The following is an 8851-nucleotide window of genomic DNA, read 5'->3' as shown; positions in this document are numbered from 1 at the left end:
CCCCGGATTTCTTTCTGTGTGGAAAGTTGAAGGATATTTGCTATCGTGATCCACCGACAACGCCTGACAACATGCGTCAGCGCATTGTCAATGCATGTGCAAACATTACGGAAGGCGAACTACTCGCTGTTGAGGGGAATGTCGCTACACGTATTGCCAAATGCATTGAGGTTGACGGACATCATTTTGAGCATTTATTGCATTAATGTGGTATTAACAGTTAATCGTGCTGTAACAGCATGCGTTCTCATAAATGATAAGTTCACAAAGGTACATGTATCACATTGGAAAAACCGAAATAAAATGTTCAAACGTACCTACGTTCTGTATTCTAATTCAAAAAACCTACCTGTTACCAAGTGTTCGTCTAAAACTGTGAGCCATATGTTTGTGACTGTTACAGTGCCATCTATCACAAAGCGAAAAAAGTGGTCCAACTAAAACATTCATATTTCTTTACGTACAACACGAATATGTAATAGAAAATGGGGGTTCCTATTTAAAAAACACAGTTGATATCCATTTGACCTATGACAGCGCCATCTAGCGGACCAACCATAGCGCCATCTGGTTTCCCCATTCAAGCTAAACAAGTTTCGTTCTTTGTAGTTTTTTCGTTTGACGCTTATTTCGTGAGACATTTGGCCCGGTCACGATCAGTGGACCATCCTGTAGAGTTTCTGTTATGTTCAGTATGGGATATGCTTCGGTGAATGTTCATGCATTAAGGTCTTGGTAGTCACAGCCAAATTTGTGTTTTCTAGTGCTGTCTAGAGACTTCTTTGGGAACAAATTGCCAGGTGTTTCCCATGGGATATCACTAGATATTATTCCATAATCTGTTGCATATATTTTTTGAATTTCGTACACTGTCTTACACACTGGAGCATTATGCTCTTTTGGTATCTTGTGCTATGTGACTGGTGTTGCCGGCCGGAGTGGCTGAGCCGCTCTAGGCACTACAGTCTGGAACGGCGCGACCGCTATGGTCGCAGGTTCGAATCCTGCCTCGGGCATGGATGTGTGTGATGTCCTTAGGTTAGTTAGGTGTAAGTAGTTCTAAGTTCTAGAGGACTGATGACCTCAGAGGTTAAGTCCCATAGTGCTCAGAGCCATAAACAAATCTGTGGACTGGAGTAACAAGACTTCCATCACTTTAATATCATTCCCTAACAAATTATGATTTTTCTTCTTTTTTGCAGCCACAATCAAGTAAAATTTTCAAAATAATTTCCCAGCCATTTGAGATGCCTTAGGCCATTTTCTATTGTTACACTGGAATAAATAAACAATAAAAACTGTGAAACTTCCTGGCAGATTAAAACTGTGTGCCCGGCCGAGACTCGAACTCGGGACCTTTGCCTTTCGCGGGCAAATGCTCTACCAACTGAGCTACCGAAGCACGACTCACGGCCGGTACTCACAGCTCTACTTCTGCCAGTATCTCGTCTCCTACCTTCCAAACTTTACAGAAGCTCTTCTGCGAACCTTGCAGAACTAGCACTCCTGAAAGAAAGGATATAGCGGAGACATGGCTTAGCCACAGCCTGGGGGATGTTTCCATTCTGGAAATAAAAACTGTGAATAACAAAATCTGACAAAAATACAAAAAATCAGAAACTAAGATATAAATTACATGATTTACTACATGACCTACACAACAAAAAGCGGCCGACATGTGTCAAACACGTCATCGTCACAAAATACATATTAGGTTTTATAAACAAATTGTCTCATAAGTACATGTGACAATATATCTCCGATACAAATAAAGGCTGGAAACTTGCATGCCTGGCAAATGTAATGAAGCTGTGATGTAAATTAGACGCCCAAAACACAGGTGTAAGCTACATTTCGTTGTATCTAAATCTCTACTAACGTCAGCATATGTGAAACACTAGTTAAAGTTAATCACAGAGACATCACCAGCAGCATCATGCAATCTATAATATGTGACCGAACAAAGTAGTCGAATAGTTTATCTTTGCAATACATACTACACGGGTTGGATGAAAAGTAGTGGCAATACTATTATAATTCGTACCACACTCTATTGACAGAAATTCATTGCATTCTTGCCCTCAGTATATTCAGCCTGCATCTCGATCACCTTCTCCCACACACACACAGAAGTCGTCGTACACTGTCAGCGCATCTATCTCGGTCAATGTCCCACAAAGACCGACTTATGCCATGGATCATGCCTTCTCTTTTGTTGTAGCAGATGCCATGAGGAGGCTCCTCCATTTTAGCGAACAGATCGTAATCACATGGACACTGTAACATCACCGTACGGTGGTGTGTTAGTATCTCCAACCCCAATGTACACAGGAGCTCCTGTCCAGGGTTCACAGTGTAGAATTGTGTATTGTCATAAAGGACGATGATATGGTTCAAATGGCTCTGAGCACTAGGGGACTTAACTTCTGAGGTCATCAGTCCCGTAGAACTTAGAACTACTTGAACCTAACTAACCGAAGGACATCACACACATCCATTCCCGAGGCAGGATTCGAACCTGCGGCCGTAGCGCCTAGAACCGCTCGGCCACCTCGGCCGGCGTCGATGATATGCAGTGCTAGAAAGTGTCATCCCATTTTCTCAGTGTGGGACGAATGTGATGTCACAAGAGGTTGCAGTGGTAGGGTGCAGAGACAGTCTGCCCCTGCAGTACAACGTGATGCAAGACTGTCCCATGGATATCATAAACCACAATAACCACTACTTTGGTGCCAGCTGGTTTACGCCGCGTTTTCGGCGGGTGGGGAAAACCAGAGAGTTTCCATTAATTGTGCCGATTTTGAATGACATCTCTGCCATTCAGAAACATTATCACCCATCCCGCCCCCGTAAAATATGGCAATCCTGTTTTATCACACGCCTCGCGCAGTTCTTCAAAACACTGTTGTTCACTCAGACCACGTACCTCTTCAGTATTGATCCACACTGGGTTTTCATGTTTTGTAAACATACTGGTAGGGCGCTTGAACTGGCCTTCCGCACTTTCAGACACTACACACTGCAACTGACTCAAACACACCCATCGCCACTCACTGCGCTTCTTCAACAGGCCTTCTACCTCCTACTTATATTGCGCATGACACCGGACGTTCGTTCTTCATGTTACAACAGTGTTGCCACTACTTTATATCCAATCCTAGTACACCACAGTGCTTAAACTGTGTAAACATGAAGATCCAAGTCCAGAGCTCGCATGTAAACATCTTAAATGCGCTACCGTAATATAGAGGTCAAGAATCATAGACGTTCAACCCCATGAGACAGTTAACTGGCTAAGACGTCGTGTATTGTACAGGGTAGTCAGAAACAGTCTGGAAAGCTTGTAAGGGTGTTGCAGTGTAAGTTAGGCTGAGTAACAATTGTTAAGAAAAAAATCGATACGTTTCGGAGTTGCTGTGTTAAGTAGTATTAGAGTTAACCAATCACGCCCTTGTGCACTCAAATTCAAGCTGTCCGAAAAAGACAGTGTCACCTAATATGTTCGTTTGGTTTCCTAAAACAAAACAAGAGACCGACACAGAAATTGGACTTGCGGTGATAGTAAGGAAAGGCTGAGCAGTCTCGTGCACTAGCGTCTACGCTGTGAGAACAAATGACGCTAACTGTATCTGGCAGGCCACTTTAATCTGCGCGCAAAGGCCTGATTGGCTAACTTCAATGCTAATTCACTCGGAAAAGCGCAACGTAACGATTTTTTCCTTAACTAATATTTCTCACTACAACCTACTCCGCAACACGCTTACAAGCTTTTCAGACTTTGTAAGACGACGCAAGTAAATAGCTGTACATACCGTTACAAATTACAAAAAACTTTTTATAAAAATATTAAAGGTTTTTGCTCTAGATGAAGCACTTATAAAGGTAACAACGTAACAAGCAAAGATGACTTGGCGGGAAAAGGGATGGTGGCCGGAGGGGGTCGGGGGTAGAAAAAAGGGTTAGAAAGTTATGGTGGCAGACTAAAACTAACAGAGAGTAAAAAGTAGAAATGTAGGGGGTGGATAAGGTGGGTAAATATAGTTTTGTCTGTATTTATAATCTATATAAATATTGGTATTACAGAAATGGTTATTCAAAAATGGTTTCAGACAACGCAGAACTGTCTTCCAGCAGCCATGTGAACATTGGTTCCCCACCACTCCCCTGTTTCGTCACCTACTTCCTCAGACAACCCACCCTTGCCATACCCAATCTGTCCATCCCCTCCATTTTTTTTTTTTTTTTTACTTTTGATGTTTATTTTCTGTTGGACACAATCTGCCTCCGCTTTGTCTCCCCCCCAAACTCCCTCTACCCCGTACTCCTACCCCACCTTCTTTCCTTATCACGTTGATATCTTTTTGCGTGCCTGACCTATTGTACAGATCCTTAAGGCTTTAATATAAGGATTTAGATTTTTTCATTCATAGCGATGTCTACAACTAGTTACTTATGTAATGCAACATATGCTAGACAATTAATCGCCCCACGAGGTTGAACGTCGGTAATTTTTGGTTTTTATATTATGATAGTGCAATTTACGATGTTTACGAGCGATCTTTGAAGTTATATCTAGTATATATCACAAAGATAATGTAATCACCATGTCAAATAAATAATACCTTGGCTCTTCAGATGTAGTACATGGTGCAGACTGTTAGCTAAGATTGAGATTGAGATACAGCATGCAAGCTGGCAGCCTTTTTATGTGTCGCAGATATGTTGTCACATTTACTTACGGAATAACTCACTTATACAAAGTGATATGTATTTTTCGACGTTGACTTATGTTTCACACAAGTACGACGATTTTTGACGTGTAAGTGACGGAGGACATCGAAAGGGTGCAAAAAAGGGCAGCTCGTTTTGTATTATCACGTAATAGGGGAGAGAGTGTGGCAGATATGATACGCGAGTTGGGATGGAAGTCATTAAAGCAAAGACGTTTTTCGTCGCGGCGAGATCTATTTACGAGATTTCAGTCACCAACTTTTTCTTCCGAATGCGAAAATATTTTGTTGAACCCAACCTACATAGGTAGGAATGATCATCAAAATAAAATAAGAGAAATCAGAGATCGAAAAGAAAGGTTTAGGTGTTCGTTTTTCCCGCGCGGTGTTCGGGAGTGGAATGGTAGAGAGATAGTATGATTGTGGTTCGATGAACCCTCTGCCAAGCACTTAAATGTGAATTGCAGAGTAATCATGTAGATGCAGAAGTTTACACCTGCGTCATGGACGTCTAATTTACATCAAAGCTTCGCTACATTTCTCAGGCATGCAAGCTGGCAGCCTTTTTATGTGTCGCAGATATTTTGTCACATTTACTTACGAAACAACTTGCTTATACAAAGTGATATGTATTTTTCGACGTTGACTTATGTTTCACACAAGTATGACAATTTTTGACGTGTAAGTAACGTAGTAAATCATGTAATGTATACATAAATTTTTACTTTTTGTATTTTTGTCCTCCTTTTTGTAATTTTTCCTTTTTATTGTTTGTTTATTCCGGTGTTACAATTGAAAATGTCCTAGATAGTGAAATAAACATACTATATACAGTCAAAAGACATAAATATTCTCGCTTGATTTGTCTATGTCGTCTTCATTTAAAGTATCCAAATCATCAATCAAAACATCCTTTGGCAGGCTCACTTCACCCGCGCGAAAATTATCGAGACAAGAGTAGAAACCTAAGACCTCCACCCACATCACTGATGCAAAATACACTCAAGTGATAAACGTCATGGGATACATCCTAATATCGTGACGGACCTCCTTTTGTCCGGCGTAGTGCAGCAGTGGATTCAGCGAATCGTTGGAAATCCGCTGCAGAAATATTGAGAAACGCTGCTTCTACAGCCATCCGTAATTGCGGAAATGTTGCTTGTGCAGGATTTTGTGCACGAACTGACCTCTCGATTACGTCGTACAAATATTCGATGGCATTAATGTCCTGTGAGCTGGGTCACAAAATCATTCGCTCGAGTTGTCCAGAATGTTCTTCAAACCAATTGCGAACATTTGTGGCAAGATGACATGGAACACTGTAATTCACAAACATTCCATCGTATTTTGGGAGCATGAAGTCCATGAATGGCTGCAAATGGTCTCCAAGTAGTCGAACATAACCATTTATAGTCAATGATTGGTTCATTTGGACCAGAAGATTCCATGTAATCCCAGGCCATACCATTATGGATCCACCACCAGATTGCACAGTGCCTTTTTGACATCCTGGGCCCATGGCTTCGTGGGGTCTACGCCAGTCAAACCCTCCCATCAGCTCTTACCAACTGAAATCTGGACTCATCTGACAAGGCCACGGTTTCTAGTCGTGTAGGGTACAAACGACATGGTCACGAGTCCAGGAGAAGCGCTGCAGGCGATGACGCGCTGTTAGCAAAAACACTCGCGTCGGTCGTCTACTGCCATAACTCATTAATTACGAATTTCGCCGCACTGTCCTAATAGATACCGTTTATCAGCAGTCCACCCACACCACCGCTTCCCCCCCTCTCCCCCCCCCCCCCTCACACCCCCCACCCCCCACCCCCCTCTCCACCGGGAACGTCTCATACCAGACGAATGCAACGTGAAATGTCTGCGTGGTAGAATAATTATGGTGTAGACGTACGTGGAAACGGTGTTTGCCCAGCAATCGCCCACACAGTGTAACTGAGGCGGAATAAGGCGAACCAGCCCGCATTCACCGAGGTAGATGAAAAACCGCTATCCGGCACACTGGACCGGGACAAAAATTTGCCGAGAGGATTCGTGCCGGGGACCGGTACGCCTTACCGCTCGGGAAGCAGCGCGTTAGACTCGGCTGGTAAGTGAAGGCTGTCCGCCATTGCGTTGTCAGTGGTGAGAGGTAAAGCCTGAAATGTTTTATTCTCGGCACACGACTGACGATCTAGATCTTGGAATACTAAATTTCCTAACTATTTCTGGAATGGAACGTCTCTAGTTCCAACTATCATCGCACGTTCAAAGTCCATTAATTCTCTTCTTGCAGGCATAATCACGTTGAAATCCTTTATCACATGAATCACCTGCGTACACATGACAGATCCGTCAATACACCGCCATTTCACACCTTGTGTACGCGATACCTCCGCCATCTGTATATGTGCATATCGCTATCCGATGACTTTTGTCACCTCAGTGTGTATTTCTGCTTATAAATCAGTGTGACTTACTCAGTTCTTCCTTAGTTTCCAGCGGCTGTAAGACCCATAATAAACCGTTGTGTTAATCTGTACCTATGCTAACCCAGATCAACTTCCCTGTATCCTGCGATGTGGTATCGTGTGAACTGGTCTTTAGTGTCTGTGCCCGCAGTGTATTTGATGCCACCTTTCAAAATGGCTCTGAGCACTATGGGACTTAACTGCTGTGGTCATCAGTCCCCTAGAACTTAGATCTACTTAAACCTAACTAACCTAAGGACGTCACACACATCCATGCCCGAGGCAGGATTCGAACCTGCGACCGTAGCGGTCACGCAGTTCCAGACTGTAGCGCCTAGAAACGCACGGCCACTCCGGCCGGCGATGCCACCTTTACGAATGATGTATGTACCTTCTGACATCGTAACATTTGCAATTGTTGCCCATAGAGCAAATAATATCCCATTAAGTTCAACTGTATGCTGTGAAATGCCAAGTTTTGTAAGATGTTTAACTCGAATATCGAGTCCCTGGACTACACAGTACCCTTCCCAGACACACGGCAACACTTCCACAGGCTACCAAAATTTCTAAGGTGCCACACTAAAACTGACCAGTGTTGTCCCCAATGACTTCACGTCATTATTATCCACTACACGCAACCTATACTGTGGAGAGGTCGATCTCTTTCTGCCCAAGAGACCAAGACCGACGTCCGACTCATGAGCCCTTGTGCCCACTAAGAATTTCTGTTCCTCATTTGCCTAGAAAGCAGCATTCCATCTCTGCATACATTTTGCAGTCTTAGTTCTACTGGGAGTGGCATCCAATGGATGAGGCATCCCTGTACCCATTTAACCATCTGTTATTCGAACATCGTTTGTTCCGTGTTTTCTTCCGGCAGTCACGCACCTTGTGGCCCAGCTTCCCACATTCATAACATTCCTGCTGATGACACTGATTCCTGATGTGACCCACATCAAAAACATTTCCCCCCAGAGGAGAAAACACTGCAGTCACTCTGCCTCCGTGTAGTAATGTCGACTTCCTCTAGTTGTGTGGTGATCCTAATCGTGACAGACAAATCACTTAGGACCTCCATTCTGAAACCTGTTGACATGTCACCTGAAATACCCTTTACGAACACATCCAGAGCTCTATTCTCTGCCTCAAAAACGATGACCCTGCCGACCTTCACAATGCGGGTTAGCTCGTACATTTCCGCGTTGAATATCTTAACTCTATCCGAGGAAGACTCTGGTGATTCACCGTGTTTCTGCGACAGTCCACTGAGCTTCTCTCTGAAAATCCTTGTGATATTCTGCTTACATTATTGCTCGAAGAGAGTTAACCAACTCATCGAACGTCGAGGCCTTATTAAGAGTTAAGTACGTTTCCGCGTCACCCATATTCAAGGCCATTTCCTCTGACCATTTTCCGGATTCGGTGGCAGATTTCACCTCAGCTGTAAAGGTAGATACATCCTCTGTTGTTTTTCCCGAAAATGGCACTGTAACTATGCTGCTGTAGGATCAATGGAAGGGGCGGTTACACTCGACGTGGTTTTGGTCACCCCTGAATTCATAACGTACTTGCCCATCAATTGCTTTCCGTTCCTCTAACATCCTGCGCAATGTCTCGTAATGATGAGCTGTAGCTTCCAGCAATGCGGTTATT

At 43.5% G+C, this 8851-nt stretch overlaps 1 non-coding gene across 1 annotated transcript; it reads right to left on the bottom strand.

The window, feature by feature from the left end:
• Positions 1–1328: 1328 nt before the first annotated feature.
• Trnas-cga lies at positions 1329–1403 on the bottom strand. Its single transcript has one exon. It is a non-coding gene; the product is annotated as a tRNA-Ser (tRNA).
• Between the last annotated feature and the right edge of the window lie 7448 nt (positions 1404–8851).

Source organism: Schistocerca americana, chromosome X, assembly GCF_021461395.2.
Source record: "Schistocerca americana isolate TAMUIC-IGC-003095 chromosome X, iqSchAmer2.1, whole genome shotgun sequence".
NCBI lineage: Eukaryota > Metazoa > Arthropoda > Insecta > Orthoptera > Acrididae > Schistocerca > Schistocerca americana.
This window is presented reverse-complemented; position numbering and strand designations above follow the sequence as displayed.